We start from the raw sequence: 15,486 nt of genomic DNA on the forward strand, positions 1-15,486 counted from the left end.
TTTGCATGATACCAGGGATGTTTTTGAACCATGTTTTTAAAGGCACTTATAGCTCCACAATGAAAATAGTCATTGTAGTGATAATTCAACATTAAAGAAAGATATGTGGGGTGTGTTATGAATGTTTTTTTTTCTTTCTTTTTTGCTGAAGCACTGCCTCACCTGTTGTCTTTAGTCTCATGTTTTTAGATGTGCAAACAGAAATGCGCATGTATGCACACTCTCGCATGTACACATTCTAATCTAAACCATTCTGGAGGAAAGATAAAGTTTCCCAACTAACAACTGGTCAAAATAGCAGAAATCATTTATATATGAAACTGTGTAGTTTATTCAATGCTGTGATTTACCTCACCAATGTGCTTTATTCCAATCTGGTGAAAAAAGAATAGTTCAGTGCCAAGAATGGTGCGTTATAAAAAGACACACAAGACAATTTAATAACTGTGCTCTGAATAAAGAAGGCACAAGGTCTCAAAAAACTGTTTTCATCCAGTGTGAGAATACTTATCCTCTTGGATTCTGTTTCATGAATGCCTTTGACCTGTAATGAGCAGCCAGGCCAACAGGCGGAAAGCAATACACGGTGTGAAAGTATGACTGTAACTCATTTAAACATTTCTCAATGAGTCATGGAAAGCCCCTCTTCAGCTGCACCACACCTGTATCCAGGCTCAATTAGCACTGATCAGCTGGGGCTGGACTCTGACTAATCACTTGGACTCTGGCATCCAAATTCACAACCATAATTAAATTTCTCTGAAATTAGTTGCACTCATTGTAATAAAATGTGTACAATATCCATCCATATATTATCTATACCCACTTATCCAGGGCAGGGTTCGCGGGGGGTGCATTGGACGAGAGGCAGGAATACACCCTGGGAGGGTCACCAATCTATCGCAGGGCACACACTCTATTCACTCACCGTTCACTCACAAACTCATACCTATGGGCAATACAGAGTCTCCAGTTAGCCACCCAGCATGTCTCTGAACTGTGGGACAAGCACCTGGAGGAAACCCACGCTGACACGGGAAGAACATGCAAACTTCACACAGAAAGGTCCAGGCCGGGATTCGAACCCAGGACCTTCTCACTGTGAGGTGACAGTGCTACCCACGGACCCACCGTGCCACCCCTGGATTAACATACTTATTGAATATGGCAACATAAACATAAAAAATATGAAATATGGCAACACAAGCATGAAAAGGTCTTTGTTTTCATTAAATTTCTTATAAAGGTAAACACGAGCGCTATCTGCCTAGAGTCTAGAATGTGGAAATTATACAATCTCACCTCAACGCGAAACCTATAAAGTGTGTGAACCCTGTGTCGTGATAAGAAATGATTAGATATCACTGCAGGAAACAAAGCAGGAAACAAAGCAGAAGGTGACATTACACATTATATCATATCCCGTGGTTGTGAACATCTGCCCTTGTCTCAAAGGAACAGATTCTAAATTTTCTCTTTTGTGCATTATTCACTTGAAATTCAAGGCACATTCAATTAATGCATGGATAAGGATAAAAACCAGTATCAAAATGGTTAGAATACAAAACAATAATAATAAAATGACAGCAAGTAAAGACCTATATGTCTACTATTCCAGAATGTAAAATGATCCCTCAGCACAGTGGGATACTATTTTCTATTCCAGAATGCATCAACTTCAGCTTCTGTGATTTACTAGAGATGTGCACCCATCTGGTCAGGAATAGGAGTATTCAACAAATAATTAGGAAAGTTGAAAGCGTTGCTCTTAGTCCTGTCCAAGGTAATGGACCTACAGTATTTTTTATATACATAAGTCGCCCTGATTGACTTGATTGAATTTCTATTAGTTTTTTCCTCCAATTGCAGTATTATCTACATACTGAGGATAATAATGGACTACTGATTTACAGTGTGATTACCCACAGCTGTCAGTTTGCCTTTGTGTCTTTCTTTGCACTGAAGCAGTGTTATAGTTTAAAAATATATATTTTATAGTTTTTGCTTTTCTTAAAACCCACTTGATTTTACAAACTTGTGAAAGTGAAACCAAGTGGAGTAGGGATGGGGTCAAATTGTTTGAATAAGGCCACTAAAGCTACCTGTGTTGGCTGCTTCATGAGATCCACAAACATTAAAAACACTATTCATTACTTTCACTGAGAACTACTTATAGCTAGAGGTCTGCTACCCAACTTGAGCCCGACAGGCCCCCATGCTTTATGTTGGGTTTGTCGGGTCAGGCCTATTTTAGCATCTATTCCTTAGGTGTTGTTTGACTTGCAATGTAAAGGTCGCAGGTTCGATTTCCAGGTTATTCATTTTCATTGTACCCTTGGGTACGTAACCTGCATGGCTTCAGTATATACTGTATGCAGCTGTGTAAATGGATGCTATGTAAATGCTATGTGAAAAGTTATGGTAGTCACTCTGGATAAAAGCTTCTGCTAAATGCCTGTAATGTAATGTTCAGGTTCATGTTCGGGTTGGTTTTTTGCTGAATAAAATATCATAAAATTCACCTATAATTCACTGGGAATTTAGAGCAGGTCAAAAGTTTCTGGCATTCGACGTTACCGCCTTGGTGCTCCTCTCTTTCCCCTCATGGAGGAACTTTTTTCTGTCCTGCACTTGTCGTGTGCAAACGACTGGCCCTGGGGTTTGGCCTTCTGAACAAATTTGTTTAGCGCGGCCCCATTTCCTCGCGTGTGTTCAGTAGCCCGGGCCACGATGCACATGGCCGCCCGCGTTAAACAGCCCACCTCAGCCCCGATGTGTGTCCGCGTTATTAATGGTCTCGTTTCGAGGGTTTATGCTCTGGGAGCTAATACACTGGCTGAAGGTGCCTTTTAAACTAAGACCTTTCATCAATCTAAAACTGATTTATCGAGCGCTCATGCAGTTCTGTTTATTTTCAAGTGCTGGTTAGATTGCCTCTCCCATGATAGGAAAAATAAAAAAGATAAATAAATAAAAAGAACATTAAGGATAGCTTTATCCCAGAGAAGTAAAGAGACCCAAAGTGATTGTTTATTGCAGTGGATCAATATGCTAGCAAAGTCACGACTGAAAATAAATTATGCTTTGAAATAAATGTTAATCCCCTTATGAATGTATGTCCTTAATAATTAATGCAGACTGTGCACATCATATTGTGGACACTCTGAATGCTCCCTATTTACAAAGTCCCCACAAGGCGTTTTAGTTTTCACAAGTCACTGCTGTGATAATTTGCTCTGTGAGAATTATGCTAACACAGCAGTCATACAGGTTTTGTTTCTGGTGGTATTTCACTTTTGAACTTTACTTTCCATACAACATCAGTAAATATAATCATTTATACAACATATTAAAGTTACTTACATTATCTATTTCAGTTAGAGACATATATGATCTGACATTACGACTGATATGTTGAAAACTGAACTGTGAAAAGATAAAGATGTCAACTGTGTCTGATTTCATTGCCATTCTTCTCCATGGAAGAATAATGGCAATGTTTTATGCCATATATTAGTATGATGAACTATACTGAAAATAAATTAAATATACAGCAGAGATTCAAACACACAATGAATTAAGGTATTTTGGAAATCTTGAATAGTCTGGAAAGCTTTTCCCATCCACCAGGCAAGAGTAATAAAAATACCTGAATGACTTCCAAGCAACCTGCAATAAATAAATAAATAAATAAATAAATAAATAATCTGTTCTATGATTATATGATATGGAAGCTAAATTTTCCTTCTGTCTTCAGCTGCCGTTATCAAGTGCTGGCTTTCTGTTTTCATCCATCTGCAGTAATTTTTACAGTTAAATATCTTTCAAACAAATGCCCTGAGCAGCTTATGGAAACACAGCCAGAGAGAGTCTACACTCAGCCCACTCACAAGAATGAAGAAGGGGAAAACAAAATTCAACACGATGAAAGCGACAGCCTGTTGTTTAATAGGAGGACCGACTTCAACTTTATAACTGAACAGTGCCCATACGAAAACGTAACCAGGAAAATGTCGCCATTTTTTATATGTTACTTTTTCTATCAAAGGAGCATGAAAATGAATTCATGGTAGTCAAAGCTCTTGATAAATGGTAGGAAGGCTCTTAGCATCATGAACTAAAACAGAAAAAAAGGTTAATTTTACAGATGACACTAGAAAGTCCTGAAATACAATAGGGTGGTTCTGGCACATCCTAGACCCCCAGAAAACAAATATCATTACAGGCAAAAAAAAAAAAAAAACTTTATTTATATGCATTTAAATGGGGGTTGTTATTAAACATCCCACATGCATATCAAATTGGGCTATTTCTCCACAATTAAAAAAAACAAAAAAAAAAAAAAAAAAAAAGGCTTTGTTTACCACAAACTTTAGTGTTCATGTTATGGTAATCAATTCAGGAGCGCATTGGAGGGCGTAGCAGAGTAAAGACTGATTCTTATACTATTACTATCATGGATGTCTTTGACATTTTCAGGTAACACTATTTGACTCTTCTGACCAATGACAATGCCACAATTAGCTCTCAATAAGGGCCATTACCCTTATCATAAGCATGCATAAACATTATAAACTAGTTTATAACAACTAACACAAGGCTATGAAGCACTAATAAGAATGTTTACTCCTGTGACACTTCAGGTCAAACCATCACATTGGTCTATTTGCATAGGAGAAAAATTTTCTGTTTCCCAGAAAACTAATTTAAAAAAAAAATTTGGATGAGGAGGAGCAATATTGAGGTTGGTTTCTAGTCTCTATCAAGAGGTTCAGACTTTAGATTGCTTTTTGATATTGATGTTGTAATATTGTAATTTGGTTATTTGTAATCTGTTCCTTTCACCTTTCATTTAAAAACAATGATCAGAAGCAAAACTGCATGGCTCTACACAGACATTTGTGGTTTGGTCCCTATTTTAAATTATGCAATAATTTTGTGAAATTTTTAAGTTGAACTGATTCCAGAGGAATTTAAAAGCCCTCGCCTTCCCTGTCACTTACATTACATATTATGCTTGACTAATATTACTTATGACCAATAGTTACCCTGGATTATGAAGGTGAAAGCCAAAGATCTGCTTTTCTGCTATTCAGTTCTGATTCTGTTCCCCTCTAATGGCTAATTACCCCTGGCTAATCCTGGCTTTGTATTTCCGGTATTCACACACTGGCTGAATGGGGTGGTCTGGAGCATTATATTTTTAATTTCTCTGATCTCTACGAGTCTGTACTTAAACTAGCTACAGACTAGAATTGGGTGATATTTGAAAGTACAAAACATGCAGGAAGCCAAAGGAAGTGCTTATTTCTGTTCCAAGAATATATGACCCATTTTTGTGGGATTAAAAAGAAAAGTTGTCTTCTGTATCAGTCAAAGTTGAGAGAAAATTCAAGCTTATAACTTCTGTTCACATTTACCCAAGGGTAAGAGTGTGGAGTAATAGATTGATGAAGAATATTGATGTTAAGAATATCAAAGTGTACAGTGCAGTTGCCTTCAATGGGCCTGAATCCCAAATGCTGATCCAATCAGATGTTTTGAAACTGAGCACTGTCTCTGAGTCACACTTGCTGACTCCCTGTCAGCACAGTAAACAGTCTGTTTTCTGGTGGGGCTTGATAAGAGGCAGACTTCTGTGAACTGTCCAACACGAGTATAGTTCAGAAATGACTGTCATTCAGCAGTGCTTTTTGACAGAATAATGCCGGAACCATTCTGTTCAGCCCTGACATTATTTTTATGTTGGATGGTTCTGGACCAATGTTTTTCCTCTTACTATTTAGTAGGACAGATGACATTTCATTGTCCACTTGGCCTTTTCACAGCTAAGATTTTCTGCTCATTTCTGTTCACCCAAAGTATTAAGGTCGATCAGCACTGCCCTTACTAATACTCTTGGTGAGTCACATTGTTAACACATAGAAGGCAATATTTTGCAATGGGTTCACTTGTAGCTGCTGGATTGTGTATTGCCTAACTCAAGAAGTATTTGTGCTCAACTTTAATCATTTTTTTCCCCCATCCCACTATCAAATTGGCAGTTGTGCTTCTGCAATCGCTGATGTGTCGCCTGTCCCACATGCAAAGATCAGTGACGCAATGACATTCTGTAACCCTTGATTCTGCAATGCTTAGGCTATGGGGCCCGGGCATGCTTTTGACAAGTGCCTTTAATAAATGCACCTCATGGGAGCAAAGTCCCGTTGATTTAAAGATAAGCCAGGGGTTTCTGATACTGCAGGCAGTGTCTCAAACACCAACCCTATAACACTGCTATCAATGCATACATGAATAAATAGTCATTAATACCATACGTTAATTGTTAATATCCATAACATTGACCATTTAAAATAATTATTTATATATGACTCCAGTGGCTGCTTCATTATTAATGATGTGTTAAGCATTAGTTTGTTCATTAATTCATCATGAATTATGCATTAATTCATTATGATTTACGCATAAGTTTGAGTATTAGTAAATGCTTATGTGTGTCCAGTATTGTAAATGGTCACCAAAAAAAATCTAAAAATAATAAATAAACAAGGCTGCAAGTAGTATAAAAACAAGAAAAAAGAAATCTGTAATTGCAGGAAGTGCGAATTAGTTGGGTGTTTTGGTTTGATGGCTTCTGTCACTGCTTGGTATGTGGGTGCACAATGCTGCAGGTAGTTTAAAAAAATATGTATAATTTATATAAAATGGAAAAGGAAGGGAAATAAAAGGAACCTTAATTGTGACGTGGGTTGGTTTAGTTTCTGGGGTTTATTCTCTTTCCGACAATGCACAATGACACAATGGCCTCTGCCAGGAATTGTATATTCGAATATAATGAACATGTCCTTCCACACACCTCCTAATTATGTCTCTCAGTCGAGGAGAGGCTGACATGCTCCACTGTGAAGTGGTGTTTTCACAATGGAGCTGTATGCCCCCCCCCCAAACCCTACCCCCACCCTTACCCCCCCAGCGTCTCTGGTGCCCAGTCCACCCACACTGTACCAGCTCTCCGGTCAGCCAAAGATTCAGTCATCTGACGGCCTCACTCTCTTCTTTATTTTTATTTCTTTTTCACAGTCCTTAGCTTCAATGTTTGCGCTTTACAGCTAGAAGAAGCATAAGAATGTTTTTGCCTTTTTGCCACTAAGGAATTGCAGAACTTTTATAGACGAGACTTTTATTAATGAGACAAATAGCATTTTTCCATGTTTACCATAGGTTTGGGCTGGTAAAATTTAAAAAATGCGGCATCTGTAAAATGTGTATGGAATAACGCATATGTATTTTAGGGTGTTCTGATGGTAGACCGCAAATATATGACCTGCTACAGGTGATTTATCATGGCTGGTGGCTCTTGCAATGTCTTGTAGTGATAGTTAGTCCAGGTACAGTCTGAAGAGATGTGTATTAAGACAACGGCAGAAGATGGGAAATGACCAAGTGGTTCGTAGAGGAATGGGGAGTTGGTTCCACCACTGGGGAGCTATGGTGGAGAAGCTCCATAGTTGGGATGCAACACAATCTGGTTACCTCCTTTTTTTATAAGGAGTCTTGGAGCACATTTATGTACTTTTTCTGTGGTTTATCTTAATCCTTTAAAGGACTTAACTTGAGGTTTAGCAACAGGCTCTGAAGTTTGACCAGGTTTCTTGCCAAAATGCTAACTAATTTAGTTAGCTTCTTATTATTGTGAGGATAAAACCAAAGGGGAGATAAGACTAGTGTAATCCAGAACCAATACAAAAAAGCCTGACCTCTACATATATTTATCATTTAACTGTGTAAATAAGTCTCCATGTCTCATGAAAAAAATATATTTCCACATCACCAAATGATGTTAAACTGCACTTGTTTCATACCAATCCAAAATTACACTTTTTTAAATTGCATATTGAATCGTTGTTAAATTGCAAGCTGATAAAAAAGCATTGCTATTTTGCCGTTTCTATTGAGTACTTATTCAACTATCCATGGGTTGCTGATAATTAATGGTGATATTTAGCCATTCTTAATTAATGCAGCATATGCAGTACTTAACACTAATTGCATTTCCAAGCAGATAACATTATTTGCCTCACTGCAAACAGAAATAAGCATTCTTTAAAGTACCTTAGTCACTCAATTCTAAAACATCCATGATATGTTCTCCAAAAAGTGATGTTTATACGTTCAGAAAGAATAATCTGAATGTATTTGTTAGTCAGAGAATGGAACTTCATAAACCCTAGATATCAAATGTTTTCAGTGACTTACTGTCATGAGAAAAACTCTATGGTGTTCATAAATCATAGAATTTTGCTGCTAGAGTTTTTACGGTTTCATTTTAGTCAGTGGTTCTTAGTTCCTGGCAGCTCCATTCATTTTAAGGTAGTTTTTATCTGGCTAAACAGGCCACCGAATGTGCAGATGCAAAAACTGAGAAATTATTTTTCATGTTTATTTTCCCTGATATACATCACTGTACCTGAGTTTTTAATCCCAGTAAAAAAAATGAGGTTGACGTTGGTCTTTGGCGTGGGCTCAAGCTTCTTATCGTCTGTAGGCTGACACAATTGCAAAAATATCTTTGTATCTTTGTTTCAAAGATGTGAATCGTAACTAGATGTCACATTTTTGAGAAAACAATTCAAAGATTCTGTGTAAAAAGGCTGCATATTGAGTGGTTATTCTTTTGGCATGTGCTTTTATCTTTAGTGGTAAATAATCAATCACATTTTAAGGTCCTAACATACACATAGAACTCAGGATATCTGCAACCCGTAGTCACTTGCCTACACACTAGTGCCACAGCAAGACACACAATTGTATCTATGTAGGCTACCCACACCAAAACCATGTCCGCATCTACTTAGACAGACAGTGATTCGTATAGAGCCACTCTACTGGCGGATCATTTGCAGGCACAAAGGAAAGGTTAAACATGATTTTTGAGTCAGTTACATTATTGATCCTGCTTGTCCAATCTTTGTAAGCCTATCAAACTGGGTTAACCTTTGTACTACAGCTGGGTGCTGGCTTCTTAACTTTTGAATTGTGTTCCAAAAGTCCATGCTCACTGTGCACCATCAGAGACACCAGCTTAAGGTTTACATAAGCGCTGATCGGGTAGCAACTGTCATCACTCTGATTGCAGTGAGACTATGAGATGCCTGAAGTAGCAGGGCTGGATGAGTGTAATGGTGAAGACAAGCAGACTGGCGATGACACACCCTCTGTAGACCCAATCCCACCAAGTATACAGGTGTACTGGGCTGAGCGTGTAGTCGCATGTTAGATCTATTTGGCCAGGTTGACCTTCACCTGAGCTTGATTCAGATGGTATGCACTTTCCTGAATCAGTCGCTGGACCAGTTCAGTGTCAGTGACATTTATTTCACTTATGTACCGCTGAATTTGCAACACCTGGATAGCATTAGCAAAACCATGGAGAGTTTGTACATTTATTAATTTGGTGTCTTTGACTGACAGTTATAGGTTGCAGTGTGTTACACATGCAGATAATATATCTAGCAGTTTTATGGCAACTTTAACTGTCATATAGCCAGTGATATGGTCCCACCTGATGACTTGATCCTTTACTCTATAAAGGGAAAAGTGGCACAGAAACCAAGTTGCCTTATCATAATGTAGTGACACCTAAAGTGTGGGTAATCACATTGTGTTCAGATTTCACGTTTTAATGACTTATAGACAGTGCTTGGTATGTGTGAGTAACATTTTTGTACACTGGAAAATGATTTTCATCTACCATGAACAGGACGTTCTAACTGGTTATTCCCTCTCACTTGCTCCTGAAAATAAGCGTAAATATGCTTAGCTTTAAAACAATTTCACGGCTTCATCTGGTGTCTTCCATCTGCTGCTTGATCGTGACAAATTACTGACGGCTATGAAAGGTATGAGACTTGTCATTATAATACCTGTGGCTCAGAAGTGCATATGCATTTTCTTACTTGGATGTAAATTGAGTTTTTAAGTCCCTGCAAAAATGATATGCCCACATGCCATGCTTGACTGAAAATAACCCTTTCCAAGGGTTGAATGTCATCAGCATCCCCCTGAATTTGTCTGAGAAATGATGAGTCTCTCTTTGAGAATCACCTGCAACCCCAGGTCTCTAAGCTCTGTACAAGAGGACAACAGGTAAATGTGATTAGACACGATGCACAAAAAAGAAAAAAAGTCTCTGCAGAGTCAGGGCTACTTTAAGGTAAAGCTGTGGTGATGGTTTGTTTTCCTACCTATGATTACCACATTTTGATGATTTGGTCACCTACCTATTGTATAATCATATTAGTGTTACACAGAACTTAGCTTTTTTTAGTGCACATGCTTGGATGCATATTAGCAAATGCTTTTGCCAAAGCAATAAATAAAATGCCATCTGCAAATGACTTCAAGAAGATTCCATGGGTGATCTAAGGTCCTATGACTGTTCGCCATTTAATTCATGTTCTCCTTTTCGTGTCATGTTTTAAACATATTCCAAACATTAAAAATATACATGCCATAAACATTATCAAAAAATAAATAAACAAAATCAGGATAAGACTTTACATGTTAGAGGAATTGTAGTTATTTGTCATCTGGAATAGTTTGTATTGTACTGTATCTTGGGAGTCACATGTTGGATGGACCACCTCTCTTCTAATATCAACAGTCTGGCAGCAGATGACCGTTCCTTTCAATATATCTGCCATGTGGAAAGAAGAAAAACACTTTACAAGGCTAGAGATATCAAAGCCTTCAATTTGTAGTTGAGCTTGCAATTATCTAAAGGGCAAACATGAGGCACTTTCTTCTCGGTGTCTGTAATTGAGGAGGTTGTCTGATTTTCACCCCATGCACTCCGTGCTAAAGGAATTCTCTCACCAGCAAACATGAAAGTGCTTGTATTGAAATATATTTTAGATTGGATATCCTAAATATGTGATAAAAGAACAATTCAGTATTGAAGACAAACAAGTTTACTATAATATACTATGAAAATGTTGTGGGAATTGGGCTGTAAGATAAACCAAATCACTTTGAGAGACAACTATTTTAAAAGATCATCTCTGTTCCGTTTCCTTTCTCCATCTTCCTCATCTTTCCTTTTCCATTCTCCATCTGCCTCCTATCTGATGTCAACACTCCTGGTCAAAACCATGTTTGCTCTGTGTGTCTAAACTGTTTGAAGAACTGCAGAGACACGTCTCAATTCAGTTCATTCTCTTCTTGTTTTTCTCAACATCAGATACCACCCCTATTGAAATCCTCAACATCCTGTCTCATGAAAACACATGGGGTGAGATGAGTTCAGGCATCACTGCAGAAAAGTGATTGTTTGTCGACTCGGATTAATGCCATTTATTATGGTCATTGTCATGGCGATTAGAAGAGCCCTGGAAAATTCCGGAGTGTCTGTCTGCATTGTCTGGCAATCTCGAACGATATTGGTTCTACTTCTTCCTTACTGTAGCTGGTCTCAGTCATTACTTGGTTTGTATGTTAATTTGAGGCACTGTGCTTGTTGAAGTTGTGAGAATATCTGTTGAACTGACCAACCCATTTATATGATATATTGCGATTTATTGTTAAGAAATGTAAAGATCACACAATGATCAATATGCTTGCTTAAAATTCTCAAGAAGGTTATGATTGAATGATCAGGTGGAACTACAGTATGGTGAATGAGAAACATTTTTAAAAAATCATCCAACTACACTGAATACACAGTGTATTGATTCAGATCTCTCATATATTGCATGTTGTATTATAGCATGTTACAGTGGAAATATATATTAGGTATTCCTGCTTTACGTCTGGTCTATAAAATAGTAGTTGGGATATCAATTTAAAAGAAAATGGATCTTAAATATGCTTCCCATCTGAACTATAGTACAATGTCCCCAGGGAATTCGGAGGCTTTGTATTTTGTTCCAACTCAGGTTAACTGCTTTGTTAAACTCATTTAGACACCCTACTCTCCCTTTTTTCAAGCAACAATGGTGACACTGAACTTTGATTTACAAGATCAGCTCCTTAACCACTATACCACACTGCTCCAGTGACGCAATGCAAAGCTTCTAGCTTTAGAGTACCAAAGCAGTTAAGACACAAAACCCTTTTTTGTTATTCCATTGGAGCATTCTACAGTACCCAGTATTACTAATGTAATGGCTGGTTTAGAGGTAATAAAGAACTGCTGAACAATATTTCCTCTTAAACCTCTCACTGATCAACACTGTCCCACGGTAGTTCCTCTCCATACACTTGGAAAAGCTCCAAAACAATATTTACTCCGACACTACATAATTTATTATTTTAATCATAATTATTATCTGGTGCTGCATATTTAATGATTTGCTAGTTGCTGGAATTATGCTTGCTGGCCGGAACTCTCGCTTACGACAATTCAGTGAATTGAACTCAGGTACAGATGCCAAATAGGTCACATCTTCTATCAATGTAGCTCTGCTCTTATTGAGACTTCTATTCATTCTGGAGGACAAATGAAGGGCACAAAGTACAATGCAAAAAATAAATTTAAAAAATTTAATCAGTTAGTAAATAGATAAATAAGCAAACAAACAAACAAATAAATAAAACATTCAGCAAAGAGAATGTGAAGATATGAAGATGAAGCTATAATCATTCCTGTATGATTTTAGGGGACTAGGAATTCAAGCATGCTTGTGGTTTAGCTCCATGTTTGTAATGCACTTGTTTTTTTCAGGCACATGTTGCAGATATTTGATGACACACTGGTGCTAAGAGAGGCGTGGAGAGCTAAATATAACATTGGCTGCCTGTCACAGATGTTAGCAGCACACTTAAGTGCCTGACAGTTTCTTTTCTGCACACAGGTAGAGTCCATTAATTACCAACAATATGTCATAGAGACCTAATACAAGAGATGGGTACCTTCAAATAATATGTCTTTATGGATCTTCAAAAATCACACTGACCTGTAATGTGCATCTGACTGACTGGTAAGATAACAGGATCTTTAATAGAAATGGCAAAAGGTGAGAAAAAGTCTTGCATCTGTCTGTACATGTCTCAAAAGGCAGAGCTAATACTGGGAAGGTGTCAAGACAGCTGATAAAACAGAAAGAAAAAGAAGCAGACATCCCTGAATGGATGGACAGTCGGGCCCCAGCAGGGAAAAGAAAGAGGGAGAAAGGGACGCCATTCTCTGAATTTCACTGGAGGAAAAACACGGGCCATGAGATAAAGCAGGATGGCCACAGAAAGACCATGGGGGACTGCACCAGAAAAAGTGCTGCTGGGAAAGCAAGTGGTGCAGTCAGAGAAGAGGTTGATTCATCAGTCTCCTCTTGAATATCAGTGATAATGGACACGTGTTTGAGAGATGCTTAAGCAGTGTCTTTTCAGTTTAATGTCCCGACTGACCTGTGGCAGAGGAAGTAGAAGTTTTAAAATAATTTTTCTTTTGAAAATACCACAAGAAATGAGGATCTTCACTCACTTTAAAATTGATTCATGGGGACCACTGTGTGTGATCATTCCAATTGCATTTTTACCAAGGTCATAATCGCTGGGCATTCAGGGGGGATAATCTCTTCAATAACCATAACTGGCCAGATACCCCCCCCTCCACAATAAAATATCTGTAGTTATAAATTATCTAAAAAGATCTCTCTTCCGATTTGAATGCCCATTAGTAAGGAAACCAAAAGTACTTGGCTCTCCATCCTCTCTACATACTAAAACTTGGTTGCACCCATGCAAGCTCAGTAGACAGGTTTCAACTGTAGCAGTCATCATCCTTGGTGAAAAACAAACTTAATATTGGTAAACATTTGAATGTGTTCACTTCATTTTTTGATATATTTCTGTAGTTCTGTTCTGCTTCATAAAAGATGTGGTTTTTGAATATCCTTTTTTCTTTATTTTGTTTAATTTTCACTTTTCTATTTCCAATGTAGTATAAAAAAAACATAAACGTGGATTTGTTTGATTATAAAGGAGCATATCCTAGATGTTTTGTTATGTGTGAAAGATAAAAATGTATAACCTACCCCCTGTGACCCAACATTGATTTTTTTTTTTGTTTTCCTTTGAAGGTAAAAGGTTACTTGATAAGCTGGTGCTTATTGGACATTCACAAAGCAGAACTGCCAGAAATGTGGCTGCTTAAAACCACAGCTGCATACTCTGAGATCACCTGCATACTCTGCTTGACGATATTTACTGGAAATGTGGGGTTGACAGTGCATACAATGACTAATCGTCAGCTTAGTGGAAAATAAAATGAGAAATGACAAACATCCTTAAAAGACTCCTAGAAAACAAATAGGGAATAGGGAAAATCTTGATTTTCAAAAGCTGGCTTTGTACTATGTGCTTTTTCAGTTATTTTTCCCCAAATAAACAACTTTATCATCTTTGTGTGCTTACAGTATATATAGCTCTCAAATAGCCACTGATTATGTGTAACAACCTGTGCTCTTTTATCTGAAATTTCCTCGTTGCTTTGTCAGGAAATGGCATCTTCACGCCCACCTTTAGTAGTGAGAGGCCGTGGACACAACCCTACCATGGGACAACCCTAGCATGAGTGTAATGCCACTGCCATCAGTAGTACAGTGTTTTAAAATCCCTTTTATCTTTCTCTTCCCTGAACATCACAGCAACAATAGATAAGAATATAATACATGAAGGAAACAGGCTAATTCGTCTATTTATGTAAACACACTGACAGTATCAGAATTGTTTCGTGCTTTTACTTCTTTGTAATGTGACTTATTGGTTTGTTGTAAGTAAAAAAAAAAAGGCCACCAAGATGATATATCACTCAAATTCTATTATAAATGAAATAGTTATGCATTCACATACAGATTTTTTAAAACTACATTTTCATTATTATATGCTTATATGCATCTTCTCTTCATAGAAGTCATTATCTCTTCATAGCTGTGGAGCGAGGAAGGCACAGTCATCTGCATACTGCAGCTCATGGGTGATAAAGATGTAACACTTAGTGAGAGCCTACAGCCAATGAGACTGAACAAGCCGCAAACTATCGAGACTGAATTGTAGCTGGGTGGCATCATTGGGAGTGAGAGATTTGTAGGGGCAAGGAATAGATCACCGAAGCTAGTACACAGCCCTTTTTAACCCCCCACCTTCACTGGGAAGGATGGTGATTGCCAGGGCTGATGTAATGAGATTGGCTAGTGTCTGACCCCAACACGGCATGAGTTGCTCTTTGTCTGGGACCACCCGTTTAACCATACCACCCTGAGAAAACCCCACCAGGAGCATTGCTCTGGACAGTATTGCTCTTGGGATCATTGGAATATACAAGCCTTTCCAGCGCTACAAGGTGGAGACACACGCACACACACCCACACAAATATGAGCACATTGTAATCTCTCTATACAACCTAAAATGTATATCATCCTGCAGCTTAAACACATTACTAAGGGCACTAGCCATTGTTATTTTCCCTTCAACGAACTCCTAAACAACAA

The sequence above is a fragment of the Anguilla rostrata genome, chromosome 12, assembly GCF_018555375.3.
Source record: "Anguilla rostrata isolate EN2019 chromosome 12, ASM1855537v3, whole genome shotgun sequence".
NCBI lineage: Eukaryota > Metazoa > Chordata > Actinopteri > Anguilliformes > Anguillidae > Anguilla > Anguilla rostrata.